The sequence below is a fragment of the Tachysurus fulvidraco genome, chromosome 3 (genome assembly GCF_022655615.1).
Source record: "Tachysurus fulvidraco isolate hzauxx_2018 chromosome 3, HZAU_PFXX_2.0, whole genome shotgun sequence".
Classification (NCBI taxonomy): Eukaryota; Metazoa; Chordata; class Actinopteri; order Siluriformes; family Bagridae; genus Tachysurus; species Tachysurus fulvidraco.
This window is the reverse complement of record NC_062520.1, coordinates 19265446-19280656: the sequence shown is the minus strand read 5'-3', so window position 1 is coordinate 19280656 and position 15211 is coordinate 19265446. Positions and strand designations below refer to the sequence as shown.

General features: G+C 43.9%; 1 protein-coding gene and 1 long non-coding RNA gene across 7 annotated transcripts in view; both read left to right on the top strand.

Moving 5' to 3' along the window:
- The window catches only part of sema6e (sema domain, transmembrane domain (TM), and cytoplasmic domain, (semaphorin) 6E), a 163491-nt gene that overhangs the window by 115786 nt on the left and 32494 nt on the right, over nucleotides 1-15211 (top strand). The gene's annotated exons all lie outside the window — the stretch shown is intronic.
- LOC125140838 lies at nucleotides 5714-7868 on the top strand. Its single transcript, XR_007140101.1, has 3 exons — nucleotides 5714-5740; nucleotides 7318-7374; nucleotides 7783-7868. It is a non-coding gene; the product is annotated as an uncharacterized LOC125140838 (long non-coding RNA).

The following is a 15211-nucleotide window of genomic DNA, read 5'->3' as shown; positions in this document are numbered from 1 at the left end:
ACGCAAGCTCAATGTGCCTCAGGATGGGAATAAAAGAGAAGCAAGTGGAGACGAATTAGATTAGCTCCTGTTCATGTTATTAGCAAAGACTAGATGCTAATGTGCATTTGATTAGATGTACTGGAGACCGGGGTTATAGAATGTTTTATGTGTATGCCTGGCTAAAGAGATATGTCTTTCATTTAACCAGAAGTTTGAACACCTACTGATGACAAGATGTAGCGATAATTCACTGATAGACAAGATGACAAGATGTCAAAGCTGGTGTATAGACATATGCAAGTAGGACATGCTGATAAAATTGACTTTACCTTTCATTTGAATATAAACTACCTGATCAACATATTCATCACATAATAGATGCCCTAACATAATGCTATCTAAACACCAAGAGACATGGCTTTTTTTTTTTTTTTAATCAGCAGTTATCCAGCACAAATACTCAGACTGGTGAAGATAGTGTGTATGAATTTTCAAGTATTCATGATATCTATATGCTAGCATAGACTTTGACGTATTACAGACACACTATTAGAGTACGTGCTTTAGTGTCTACAACACCGACTATAGTAATATTCAATTCAGTTCAGTTTGTTTGAATAGCACTTTAAACAATTCACATAGTCTCACAGCAGCTTCACGTGAGCATAGAAAGAGAATAAAAATGTTAAAATTAAGTTTATAGTATAAATTAGTATATATCTCTAACAGTTATTCGTAACGTGGAAGCCAGAGGCAATGCGGCCAGGAAAAACTCCATGAGATGATATGAGGAAGAAACCTGAGAGGAACCAGACTCAGAAGTGAACCTCACCTCATTTGGGTGGACACTGGACAGCTGGAGCTTAATTAAACGTGGAATATAGTGGAATTGAACAGGTCAGCGTAATTTCCGAGTTCACCACAAACCCAACACTAATTCCTACCTGCCGAAGTAAAAAACTAAAAGGACATCCACAACACCCAAGAATTTACACACAACCAGCCTTCTTTAGAAACATTTTTTCAACTAGATTAGTTATAGTCCTGAGATTATAGCCATTATAGCCACTAGACACTAGCTTTTTATTTATTTATTTTTTTTCTTTATCTTTTGTTCCTTTATATTCCAAAGGATGAATTCATATGACCGAATCCGAATTCATTTGTGGAACCTTTATCGAGCCAGCCGCAGCCCACAGGCTGCCTGTCTGTCTGTCAGTCAGTCTGATCCCAGAAGAAAGATTTAGTTTTAATGTTTGCTAGAAGAGTTCATTCTTAGGGCTTATTTTGCACTGCAGCACATAAAGGGATTTGGGGTTAAGCAAGGTGTTCTTCAACCAACCTTCAGGTAACGCTGATGTGTCGAGGTGACGAGTTGTGTCCCGGTTGCATATCTAAAAGGATGTGACACGGTGGTTGTGTATGTGATATAATACAGATCAAATTTTAAACAGGGTTATACAGTAAGCCACAGTTCTGTGGTGTTATTTTTTAAGCCTATTAAATCTAGTGCTTTTCATTGTTTCAACTGGAAGGAAAATCTGTGAAAAAATACATATAAAAGCTCACAAAGGAAATTTATTTGACGCTGGTGTGACGCTGTCAGCATCTATAAAAATGTCAAAATAAAACTCTCACATCCCAACAGCTTTACATTAACAGTACAAGTGATGGTTCTTCCTCCTGCATCTCCTGCGGAACAGATTCCATTCTTGTATCACAACTTTACTTACAGAAACGAAGTTGTTTGTTTAATGCAGGAGCGCACACTAACTCACAGAGTAAAGAGAAGCAGCATGTGTGTTGTAAGCTATAGCAAAACACTTTATAACAAATTCTGCAGCATATAGTATCCTGCGATGACTGGAACTGTGGGAATGAACAATAATTATATTACATGAACTGCTTAATTACAACAACACGTGAGAACGCTTCACAAAGGCTTTTGGGTGTAAATGAACTTGGTTTAAACTTGTATTGTGCACCTTTTATTTTTTTGGGTGTTAATCGTATATCTGCCAAGTAAACGTACACGCTCAACGTTACACGTTACATTATATAGATACTTTGACATTACTTTCGTTGTTAAGACCCTTTTAGATGATGTTCTAGTCCTAAAATAGGTGATTTCAGAGTTGAGCTTGTGGCTTTATGGATGATGTAGCCAATGATCTGTCTATAAGAACAATATCTCTGAAAGAATTATACCATTCTTGTATTGAAGGGGTCCAGGTGAAAGGGATGTGGTAGCCTAGTCATTAAGGTGTTGGTTACCAATTGGAAGGTTGTGAGTTCGATCTACGTCCACCAAGCTGCCACTGCTGGCCCTGATAAGGCCCTTAACCCTCAATTGCTCAGTTGTATTAAAATGAGATAAAAAAAAATGGAAGTTGCTCCAGATAAGGGTGTCTGCTAAATGCTGTACATGTAAATGACAGCCAAGGGAATTATGTTTTTAATTAATCCATAGCTAGGTTTCTAAATGAATAAACAAACCTGTTATTGAACTAAGAGCATTTTTACACCTGGTCACTTCATGTATTTTCTCTGATCCGATAGCTATCTGATTTGTTAAAACTGTTCTATTTACATTAGGCCACATAAATGCGTCTTGGCAAATCGGATATCAATCTGATCTTTCTACTCCCGCCCAATATGCAAATATATTTTACCTCATTTCCGGGGTAATTGAAATAGCATTTACTGTTTGCTGCATTTTCGCTGGTGGCATCAGTGCATTTTAAGACCCAACAAGACACCTGGGTGAAAGATCGGAGCCAGCACTGGTGGGAAAACATATTTGTTTCTGGCACGATGCACGACTCGCGAGTCACCTGCGAGTGACGTACTTCCGTTTGGGAGGAGTATATATCCGTCTCGAAACCGTTTCGGAGGGCATTTACACCTGGTCTTTTTACGATCGGATAGCTATCGGATCACAGAAAACGCATGAAGTGACCAGGTGTAAAAACCCCAAAAGTGACAAGCTAAAATTTTCGGCTAATTATAGAACGAGTGTAGAATATTTTAGCAGTTCAGCAAGAAAACCACCAGCCCAGCATCAGACAGTTCCCGCGTCTTATCTACATTTTACTTCACACTTCCCACTTACCCCTTTTGCTCGCTGCCTCTCAGTTGACCTGATCATTCTACAGAGGATAAAAGATGTTAAAGTTTCTCTCTCTCTCTCTCTCTCTCTCTGTTCTCCTGGCTCCACAGTGGCTTCAGTGCTTCAGTACAGTGGCTTCAGTGCAATAAACATAAGTCGCTAGAGCCAAATTTGACTCTCAGCTCTGACTGAATGCAACTGACATTTAGACACTAATTTTATCCTATTTACCGAGCAAGGCCACGTCTTTATTTCTTAACTCGCATTTAATCATGCTGTTTAAAATCGCTTCTGAGAAAACAGCATCTAAAACAAAACTGCTGATTCGACTCCTGAGGTAGAATGACAGTTGAGATTTAAGTACAGCTTTAAGTGTCTGCCACTGCAGGGAGCCGCGATAACCACAGTCTCCGTGTAACTACATGTCGTCCAGGGGGAAGTGGTTGAATGATTTCTTTGAGTTTTTTCTTTTCTCTTCTCTGTATGTGCGCAGAAGTGAGAATAACGTCTGTACTGTGATCACTGGTGAGCACGCTGAGATCAGATGGTGTTTACTGTGCAAACGCGGGAGGGAAATTTTTCTGATGCCGTTAATCCCGGAGTTGTATCTTGTCTTGTCTTGTGTCATATCATGTACCCGCTTAGACCGATTGAGTCGAGCCCATCACTCTATACACTGTCTTTAGAGATACTAAAGTCCAAATTGATAGATAACCAAATTTCTCAGCTTTGTTGATCGAAAAAGCAGTGAGGCATACGTGACAGTGTTCCCTTGACTAAGGATACATTGCGTTCTGCTTCCTTTGCATGGTAAATGGCATGTGCAAAATGGGGGTGCTGAGAAGGCCTTAATCTCACCTTTCACAGCCCGGCACTGCTAGCTAAATGAAGTCATCACTTTGCGCTGACAGATTGGACGCGCCGCCTGAATTTACTCTGCCCCAGAGAGGCCCGAGGCTTTCTCAGACCTCACTGCTAAATAATGAATAAAGGATATCCTGAATGAGGAATTGCTTTTCTTTGAGCCCGAGTGTTCTCAAGAGGATTATTTTAATAAAGCTCTGTTGAGTGCAACGAGTATTAATAACTTAGAGTATAGACTTACATCTTGTATAATTAGTTTGGGCTAATATGAATGAATGCTTTTACTTGTTTGTTCTAAACATATCAGGTATGGCTGTTATTGAAAAGTATTGATTACTCCTGAGAGCTCTTAGTTCTGCTTTCTTAATCTCTCCCTCTCTCATCCCTTACTCTCTCTCTCTCTCTTTCTCTCGCTTTTCTTTCTCTCTGGCTCTGTTTTATAAAACTCTTATATCTCTCTCGCTCTGCAGACTCCTACCTGTACCCTGGTTTCCAGGGCAACATGTCAGATAATGACACGGTGCGGCTGGGTCTGGACTTCCAGAGAATGTTGCGCATAAACCACATGCTGTACATTGCTGCCAGGTCAGTCTGTCATCACCACTACCACCGACATTCTGCTGCTTTATCACTGGCCATTAAGTGGAATGATTTTGCCCTTTCTTAACCCAAAAAAACCTGTGATCTCCTAGATAGGATGAAGCTCGTATCTCACATCTGTACTTCATCTGAGATGCATGTGTCGACCCTGTAATCTTAACCTACTACTAGTACTAGTACAAGTTTTACTCCCTACACCACTCTGCTTTGGAAATGTTAGCAGTCGACCAGTATATCAATCAGACCCAATTATGTTAAACTACTTAAAAAGATACAGTAAGCTGTGGAAGTGTATTCCTACTAAAATGTCACTAATGGTCGGTTACAGTTTAAACATGTTTTAAAAATAAGAAATTATGAAAACGTATATATAATGTGTATGTAATATGTAAAAAAATAATAATAATAATAATATTGCGAACGATAATTGGAAAAACAAATTCAAATAAAAATATTTTGGTGAAATATTTTCATTTCTTAATGAATGACATTATTAAATTTATACAGTATGTAAAATTCAAACGTATTAATCACAATAATATATTGGCTCAGCCCCAGTGACATCAGACATCATTTCTAATCCCTGACCTGTTCTATCTGTACAAAAATGCTTTATTTACTCGCTTGTAAACAGCTGTTTTCTCTGGCGGATGCTTGAAATGAATGTCTATGGTCATGTGACCGATTCCACCACCCCACCTAAAAATATGGTTTTAGGACAACCTGTAATATCATTCCTGCCACATCAGCACCAATTTTTCAGCGTTTTTCAAATGCAAACATTTTTCAATCTCATTCAGTATGACCTGAGCACTTCTCACATTAAATGCATCTGACTCGGAGCTGTACATGATCTTTTTGGAGCTTGTGTTAAACTACTGTAGGTGTGCTTGGTTGACTGTGGCAGGCAGTGATGAATCACACACTCCAGGCTTGCGCAGATCTGCGTTCATTGATAAGCACCTTATCCCTTCCTCGCACATATACCCCCATCCTAGATAACGCACCGCATGAATCGAGGCCTAATCAGTCTCATTCAGCTGAGGTGACTGACGGAGAACCCTGCTCACTCCGTCGTCTTCCTTCTGTGTCTTTGAGTCCTTGATTCCTTGTGTTGTGTGTTGCAGGGATCACGTTTTTGTCGTCAATCTTGCGCTATCGACTGAGCAAATCGTCCCTCAGCAGGTAAGCGTCTCTCTCTCTCTCTCTCTCTCTCTCTCTCTCTCTCTCTCTCTGTGTCTCTCTGTCTCTCCGTCTATCTCTCTGTGTCTCTCTCCCTCGCTCTCTCTCTCCCGCTCTCTCTCTATCTCTGCCTGTCTCTCTCTATCTCTGCCTGTCTCTCTCTATCTCTCTGTCTCTCCGACAGCCAGTGATGTAATGAGCTGCACCGTGTTGCCCGCAGCACTCTGAAATGAATAGCACTAATGCTCCCCTCTCAGCATCCACGCTATAGCTCAGAGCACTTAGTTGCCCCAGCCCTTCTCCCCTCCTCCATATCTCATCCCCTTTCTCCGCTTGTTTGGAACATTAAGGGTTTCTGAGGTAGCAGCGCATTTACTGTGAAAGGACAGGGAATCCAGTCGGCGCATCTATCGTGTCCTTTTATGATAACGCGGAGCCTGTTCTCCTGCTGCGTTTCTGCTTCCTGAAACCCTGAGCTGACTTCCTCCCAGTTCAGCTGTCTCTCCATGCAGCCAAATCTCTGCATTAAGACACAAACGCTCCAATTAGCACAATTACACGGTCCTGCTCGCAAGCGCATTGATCAGCTAGAAGAATCACATGTGTCTGAAATGATTTGACTTATGAACGCAGTAGAGAGGGACAAATGAAAACGAGTTACCTGAAAATATTTATTTTTTTAATGTTCTGCTGCCAATGAAAAATCATGATTCATCGAGCTCTTACAAAATGAATGGACTTCTTTGCAATAGATTAGCAGGACTGTTTTGAACGCTTGCCTAAAATAGCGTAATCCTTTATTCAGACCCTGTTTGATTGTGTCTGATCAAGCACAAATATACGCTATTGAAAATATTTCCAGGTCTGCTTTGTGAAGCCCTCCTGTGATTTATACAGCACCTGTGAGCTTCTGTAGCTTTCTTCTGCTTCAGTCTTAGGTGCTTGGATTACACATGCGTTAGCATTGCTGGATCACTGTTATTTATAGAATGCTACAGTCATTATGTAGCAGAACATGAAAACCTAACATGAGGATAAAATTATTGCTGAACATTTATCTTCCTCCGTTTCTCACCCTGTTCCTCCCCTGTCTTACTTTACTGTTCCCACCCTTTTAGGGGGTGTCACAGGGAAAACCATAACAGATGGGGTGTGTGTGTGTGTGTTTGTTTTGGTGGCATTATTTTATTTTACAGTTTAAAGTTTTAATGGTTTAGGTGTAGAAAAGTCACTGGATGGGGTGCTTGAATGTATAATAGGGTGCGTGTGTGTGTTTCGCTAGTGTGACAGCAGAGAGAAAACGGAGATGAAATCATTCCGATTTTTCCACCTAATGACGTAACCCAGCACCGTGCCAACACTTACACACACGCACACCACAGCTTGTTAACGGTTATATGGATCTCCCTATTTCCCTCTTTGACATCCCCAATTTTATTCTCTCTCCCTCTCTTTCTGTTTCTCTCCAATGTATTTAAGTTAATGAAATGTCTTTATTTTTTCCGTTGTTCTGAGCAGGGTCAGGGTTTACAGAGACGTACTTGACTGGCACTGACACCTTCCTTTTTTGTCTTGCGCAGAAACTGACGTGGAAGACAAAGGATGTAGAGAAATGCACAGTGAGGGGCAAGAACAGCGTGAGTATACAACTTCCTTCTAGCACAGCATATTCAGTTTATGTGTTTGTGCTCTCTTAGTTTGTGTTTTTCCCATCTGGTTTGCTCTTTGTCTCACTCTTTCCCACCCTTTCCTTAGTTTGTTTGCTTCCCCAGTGGACGCTGCTCCTGTAGTGCAGATTGCTTGTTAGTGTTGGCACCACAGGTGTTCGTGTATAAAGAGAGAGACACACACACACACACACACACACCACACACACACACACACACACACACACACACAAAGCGCTCTAAATGATTGCTTGTATCTCTGTGAGAGGAAGCTTCCATAGACAGCGATTATGGTAAAACTGTGTGTGTGTGTGTGTGTGTGTGTGTGTGTTTTCATGTCATCCACTTTGAGATTATAAACGTCTCTTGCCTTTACAGGATGAGTGCTACAACTACATCAAAGTGCTGGTGCCTCGTAATGATGAAACACTGTTTGCATGTGGGACCAACGCGTTCACCCCACCTGTCCGTAACTACACAGGTAGACTACAAGCTTCTTACTCGCACACATATGCATGCTGACACACACTCATTAATACCTTCAGCTCCATCTGTACTAGTAGAAAGGTATAGCAAGACGCTCCTGTCAGAATCAACAGCCTGCCTACACACACACACACACACAACACACACACAGGCATGTACACAAACATTCTCTTCAGTACTTCATTGCTAAAGACTTAAGGTTTAATACGATAAAATATGAAATCGCTCGTAAAACTCAGGTCAAGGTGCACCAGGTTCTTTAAATAGCGCTTGGCACTACCACAGACAGCTTCGTGGTGCTGATAGTGAAACGTCCCAGCGTGAATCACTTGTGTGTAGGACGAAGCTGTCTCTAGTTCCTCTTGCCAGTATGAGCAGAATCATACCTCGTCCTGATGAACGACTCACACAGCAGGGCAAGTGCGTCTAAAGATCTTAACAGCTGTCTGGAAGCACAGACATGTTCAGCTTTTACAGGACGATACACACATTTTGGAGCATTTTATTTTTGAGCTCATGGTTGTCCTGTGATTCATGGTTTGCACTCTATATATGTGTATGCGTGTGTGTGTGTGGTGTGTGTATATAGATATGTGTGTGTGTGTGTGTGTGTATATATATATATATATAATATATATATATATATATATCTATATATATTATCATATATAGGGTTTGTGTGTGTGTGTGTGTGTGTGTGTGTGTGGTGTGTGTGTGTGAGCCCCGTAACCGCCCAGACACAGAGCAGCATGCTGTGGTATATATTGTAGATGTGAATAAAGTTAGAAGAGGTCACCTGGAGTCAGTATGACAGCACATGTTCTCTTCTTCTTTTTGCTGCAGACTCTCTGAGGAGAGCCTGATTATATTTCTCACCGTGGGCGCACATCACAATCTCTTCTCCCTCCTTCTCTCCTCCCGATTTAACCCTCTCGTGATTATTAGAGCAGGAAAACCATGCCTGTGAGCTCCTGCAGAGAGGGGAATTAGTCAGTGAGAGTAAATCAAATCTCTCAGTTCTCTAAATCCCATCTGCACCATGAGGCCTTTCCAGAAGCACACAGCTGAGAGGTACAGGGTGTGGTGAGCTGGCATGTTTGGAAAGAAGATCATGGGATAAGAGATTATGATGATCTGGGATATTGTTATGGAAGGATGTTCGGTTAGGATATGGTTGAAGTGTTGTGCAGCTAGTTTCAAGATTACTGTGAACGTGCTTTTAATGCTATATAGTAGGATATTTTTGGTAGAAAGTTATGGGAATGAGCGGCTTTGGAGTGTATGATATGAAAGCTAAAGCTTCTTTCGTGCATGTGTGCTGGATCATAGAAGAAGTTTTTATTTTCGAGACATGTATTTTACAGCACTGTGAAATTTTTTCTACGCATACCCAGCTTCCCAGCTGTTAGGAGTTGAGGTCAGTGCAGTGATGTACAGAGCGCCACGTGGATCGAAAGATGGTTAAGGGCCTTGCACAGGGCCCATCAGTGGGCAGTGTGGCAGTGCTGGGCTTAACCTCTGAAGTGCTGATCAGTAATCCAGAGCTTAACAGTTGAGCCTTCACTGTCTCGTAGCTTATTCGTGCAAGCAATCTCGCCGGTCACTTTGCAGTAAGATTCACACAGCACATCAGAGAAGGTTTGGTTTATTAGCAGTACTTCTCTAGCCATCAGAGAGGAGAGCAGAGAATGGTCTATATCTGGTCCATCTCTGTAACTGGTACGATGACAACAGAGTTATCATCTCAGAATGTAGGAGTACACCTTTGTACAACTCGTGGGGTTAGACTAGGCAGATATATCCTGAATATCAACACTGTGTCAAAACAAACTAATAAATGTAACCAAAAATCTTATCTACACTCTCTAAAAGTTGATCCCCCAAATAGTTAAGCTCATAGTAATGTCCTGAACGCTATGCAGAATGGAACATGGCGGTTCATGTGATTGACAAGAAAAGTAGAACTGTTTTCTGTTTGCTAAAGATAACTGAATGTTGGTGCGCCAATATGGAGAATTTCATTCAGAATTTTGTTTGTTTTTTTAAATCATCTATCAAACCTGAGAAGAACTGCCATCCAAAAGTATTCCCCAAAAAGCGTCCGCCTCTAGCTTTTATCTGGCCGTGGAAAATGTTTTTGGTTAAGTGCGAAAACACATGATGTTAAATATAGCTACAGGGTTTGTGAGAGTTCAAGGAAAGGTTCAGATGGACAAAAGATTTAGATTGTGATGAGCAGTTTTGGAGGAGCTTTAAGGATTTTTGTAATGTGTAATGGTATAAGGCTGTGTGCAGAAGATTAGTGGGCAGTCAGAGGTGCATGTGTATGGCTGGTTTGCTCACAGCTGTAGGTGTGAGCTGAACTAACAAGGCCAAGAACTCATCTTGTTAGTCTCAACCCGAGACAGCTTACTGATAGCTGCAGCAGTGGGACTTTACCCACTGTAGGCACACACACTGTGCTTTCTCCCAGAGATCTTGTGCTCCGGCTGCTGAAAGAGTGTTACAAGCGGCTGTGATATTGGAGTAGTAGAACTGTGCATGTTCTCGCAGATTACGAGACCGACGTGTCTGTCGGCGTCGAGCCCGACCCATACAGCCTCACTGATGCTGCTGTGAGGTGGAAATAAAGCAGGGATCGTAACAAAGGCTAATTCAGAAGTTTTGATTTAAATCATGGAAATTCAAAGGATATGCTCCGGCGCATGTGCTGAAGTTTGCATCGTAAATTGAAAAGCCGTGCACGTGATGGAATGGCATCGACAGAAACCCAGGATTATAAATGATAGTATGGCCGTGTGCATGTCTGTATGTGGTATTGCATGATATCTCTCTCTTTGTGTTTCTCCTCTCTTCTCTCGCTCTCTCTCTCTCTCTCTCTCTCTCTCAGATGGCTACTCTGGAGCAGGTTGGAGAGGAGGTGGGCCGGTGGTGGTCAGGCACGGTGCCTTCGAATCGCGCCAGTCCAACGTTGCCTGTTCGCTGGTGAGTGTGCTGTCTGAGCCAGACATCAGGAGAAAGAAGGAAAAACATGATTCACTTTATCTTGCCAATATTCTACTGACATTTCATCAAAGTTCAGCTGTGCGCCTATGGTGCCAGGACACACATACAGTTCTCAGGGAAGCATGCAGTTGCAGGCAGTGAAATCTCCAAGCGCTTTGCGCGGTGTGCGATGATATATAGGATGTTCGGCCTTTATGCGTGTCACTTTCACACACACAGGTGGTGATTTTTACTCAGCAACGATGACCGCTTTTCTAGCTAGCGACGCGAGTGATCTACAGAGTTTGCCAGTAGTATGGTCCGTGCGAACGTGAAGTACGACTCTAAGTGGCCTGCGTAGGTTTGTAGACTCTGACACAGCACTCTGTCCAGATTCTTTATTTCCCTGGTGATGAGGAAACAGGAAGGATTGCTTGTGAAACATTTGGTGGTGATTATTATTCGTGATCTGTTCTTTCAGAGCCTCATTTTCTTCATGCCATCGAGTATGGGAACTATGTGTACTCAGTGAGATTGCGATTGCAGTGGAGTACACTACTCTTGCAGCAGGTGAGCCCCACACCGGATCAGCTGATGACTCCACACTCACTATACACACTCGGTGTAGAGCTGTTGAAAATAATAGACAGCATTTGCCACTGTCGTGACTCAGTAAGCCGCACAGTGCATTATTTACAGATCTTATGTGCCTTTGACTGGTATTTTCTACTCCCGTCTTTTCTAAGCGGGTGCTGGGCAGGGAAAGGGTGGGGCGTAGTGTGTTGTGATATGATAGAATGAGTAATGGAGGTCTACAAGGGTTGTAGGAAGAGCGCGCGGGTATGGACCTCATTCCTCAGAAAGCCGCCCGTTGAACTGTTCCGTCCGGGTGAGGTGACGTTCGTCTGCTACTTGTGATGTTAGTTCGCAGTCCTGTAACAATGTGCTGCAGATGAACCACAGACATGCGTGCGAGGACTCCTTACACACAGGCCAATCAGGGACAAACACAAACGAGAGATCGCGAGGATCATCTGCGATAGCGGCGACGAGAGTAGCGCGAGACCGTGCTACAGAGCCGCGGCGGCGTCGCGAAGCGGCACGAGCGGCGGACAGAGAAGCAAAACGCGCCGCGCCGAGGGAGGGAAGAGCGAGACGAGCGAGCGGCGCGAGGCAGCCGCGCACAGCGCCGCGAGCGAGCGGAGCAGACGAGAGGAGACGAGCCGCAGCGAAGCGAGCGAGCTGGAAGGCAGACGAACAGGCCGTGAAGAGACAGGGACGCGAAGCGACGCGAGAGGCAGAGAGGGAAGAGACGGCGGCGAAGAGAAGAGGAGAGAGAGAGAAGCAGAAGAAGAAGATTAGACGAGGCAGAGAGGAGACGAGTACGACGCTGCGGTCACGAGCGCAGTAGGGGCGAGACGAGAGAGGAGAGGGCGCGAAGAGAACGATAAGCGAGGAGAGAGAACGAGCAGAGAGCGACGGACGAGCGGCGATAGAGCGACGAGAAGGGAGAAGAAGACGAGAAGTAGAGGAGCAGCGCACGATCCTCGCGAAGCGATATGTTAGACGATGAATGCTACGTTTTCTACTCGGACATGCCTCTTCTCTTGCTCTCTCACATCTACTTCTCGGCTCTCTCATACTCATGCTCCTCACTCTCCTACTAGAATAGCCTCTCCCTATTGGAACGCAAGAGAGCATCGACATACTAACAAGCTTATTCATGTAAACTGCGGATTTGTCATTCGCTGACTTGCTCGAAACACTAATCAGAATGCAACAGTGGGAGGTGGTTGTAACATGTGTTCTGTTTTATCAGCATCACTGGCTCCGCCGTTTGCGAAAACATTCTACAGGGACGACATCGAGAGCGAGGTAGGTGGTGTTTTTTAGCGGCAAGTTAAAGAGCAGAAAACGGACCAGCGAGGTCGGCCTGGACTCCTGTTCAGATGAGCAAGTGCCAAACCCGGGGTATGTGTCATGCACAGGGACGTGTGGTGTCATGTCACGCTGTTCCGCTCACTTCTCAGTATACATGCACATGAGTGATCAAGAGTGGAAGAACAAGATTTGGAACTGGAAGAAGAATAAAGGCTTGATTATCTTCTTTATTCTGCCTGGAACTTCATGTTGAGACAAGGCATTAACCTATTAATAGTCTGCTCACATTGAATGTTGATACAAATTAGAATAGAAGAGCTGATTAGGATTTAGTGTTTGATTTCAGACTTTAGGCAGAAACATTCAGTGTGTATCTGAGGCTGAGGAAATAATAAAATTGGACTTTGACTGCTGCGTGAGTCTTAGACTCCCAGAACTGACTGGTCAGTCGATTATGTTCTGTGAATGGCGCGGCACACACGCACGCGCACACACAACGCAGCTGATAGTTCTAGTTTAGATGTGTTAGAGCTAGCTTGTCAGCCAAAACCTAGAATCTGCGATCGTGGCACTTGCCTGGGCTGCGCGGCTTTAGCTGCAGTTTCTCTGAATAGGAAACCGACGCCTTGATTACAACATGCCTGTGTAGAGAGATGTACTGGATGGAATTCCAATGGAATCCAAATGCTTCTGTGCCTGTGGTAGGGTCAAAACATTCTGCTGAAGCGTTGCCATAGCTTAAAAATCTCGAGGATAGGTTGTGTGTGTGGCTGTGTTCTGTAGTAGCCCAGGCCAGGGTCCTGCGCAGGAGACGGTTCTGCAGCAAGGTACAAGTCTACACTTCCTTCACTGATCATGCCTGTGAGTTGAGAATCTCTAACCTGCAAGATCAAATCTTATACACTAAACCATAAGGACGAGAGGCGTGGTGTTGTGACCTTTTTTGTACCAGCAGAGCGTGAACGGGCGGCGTTTGCCTTGCTTCACGAAGAGAACTACCAGCAGAGGTCCTACACACGCATACAAAAGATTCACGCCCTCTCAGTGTCATAACCAATAAGACAATTGACCCACAGATGCTGAGCAAGCGTAGAGCCTGGTTGAGAATGCCTGCTGGCTTATAACCACACTTTCTCCATCAACATCTGTACATGAATGTTTAACCAAAAAGGACGGAGTAATATCTGCAAAACTTGTGGTTTGCCATTAAATATGTCTATCTCGAGAGAGAAGGGAGAGAGAGAGAGAGAGAGAAGGGATACGATAGATAGAGGAGATATATAGACATACGAGAGAATTTAGAAATATACAAATGTTCCTACATTCCAAACATCCCACACTGTCTCGGATCTCCTGTGGAGGACACCACGTTCAAACACTACTAAAGGTAAACACAGGACACTGATTGCTGTTTAATATCGTCGGATGCACCAGTGCTTTGACGCATGTTACAATGAATAGCAAGTGCGGGAAAGTCTGACCCCCTACTACCCTCCATCTCCTCCCACCCGACCATACAATGGGCGTACTAGGGCGCGCGCGAAGACGCACTCCAACCCAGTAGACGACTAGGCGGGAAAGAACTGCGGGTATGGGGGAATCGGCTGGGGTGGCCTGAGGTTTTACAAGGGTGGGGGACCGCTGGGGGAAGGGCTGAGGAAAAAGCAAACAGTGAGGAGAGCAAACGTGACCGGGGGGGAAACCGGGCAGAGAAGAGAGGGAGGAACGACGAGTAAGGCGTGGGGGATAGGACAAGAGGAGGAGAGAGAAGTGGTTGGAAAAGGAAATCAAGACCCGCAGGCCGTGGGGCCACTCACAAGACCACACTGTCTATTATAGTCCCGGCGTGTTCGGCGGAGCACAGAGAAGAGGGGGGCAAAAGCCGGGCGCAAGGGTATTGGAGACAGGACAATAAGCGAAAAGGGTATTGTGTGGCCACGGAAATGGGGAACAAAGCGTGGGGGTCCTTTGCCAGCAACAAAACACCCCCCAACTCACCTTCTTATAGTCTCCACCTTAGAGCAGCCAGCTCATGGAGGGGTATTAAGTGGTACAACTCCCATCAAACCAAGAGGGGGGACGGAGAGCAGAGAGAAGAGAGACGCAATCGGAGAGATGACAAAAAGAGAGAGAAGAGGCGAGAGAGAGGACGAGAAGCGAGAGAGAGTAGAAGCACGTGGGAGCCAGAATAGAAGTCGAATTAGTTACAGACGAGCAGAAAAGCTATAAGAGCAGAGAGACTAAAGATTGTAGCAGGAAAAGAGAGAGGGAGAGATGAGAGGAAGGAGAAAAGCAACTACAAAATAGAGAGTTAAGAGAGAGAGAGAAAGGTAGAACGAGAGTAGAGAGAGAGAGGGGAAAAAGAGAGAGAGAGAGGTAGAGAGAGTAGTGGAGAGAAAGAGAAAAAAATAAAAAAAGAAAAAGTAAAAAAAAAATTTCACAAAAGCACCAACTA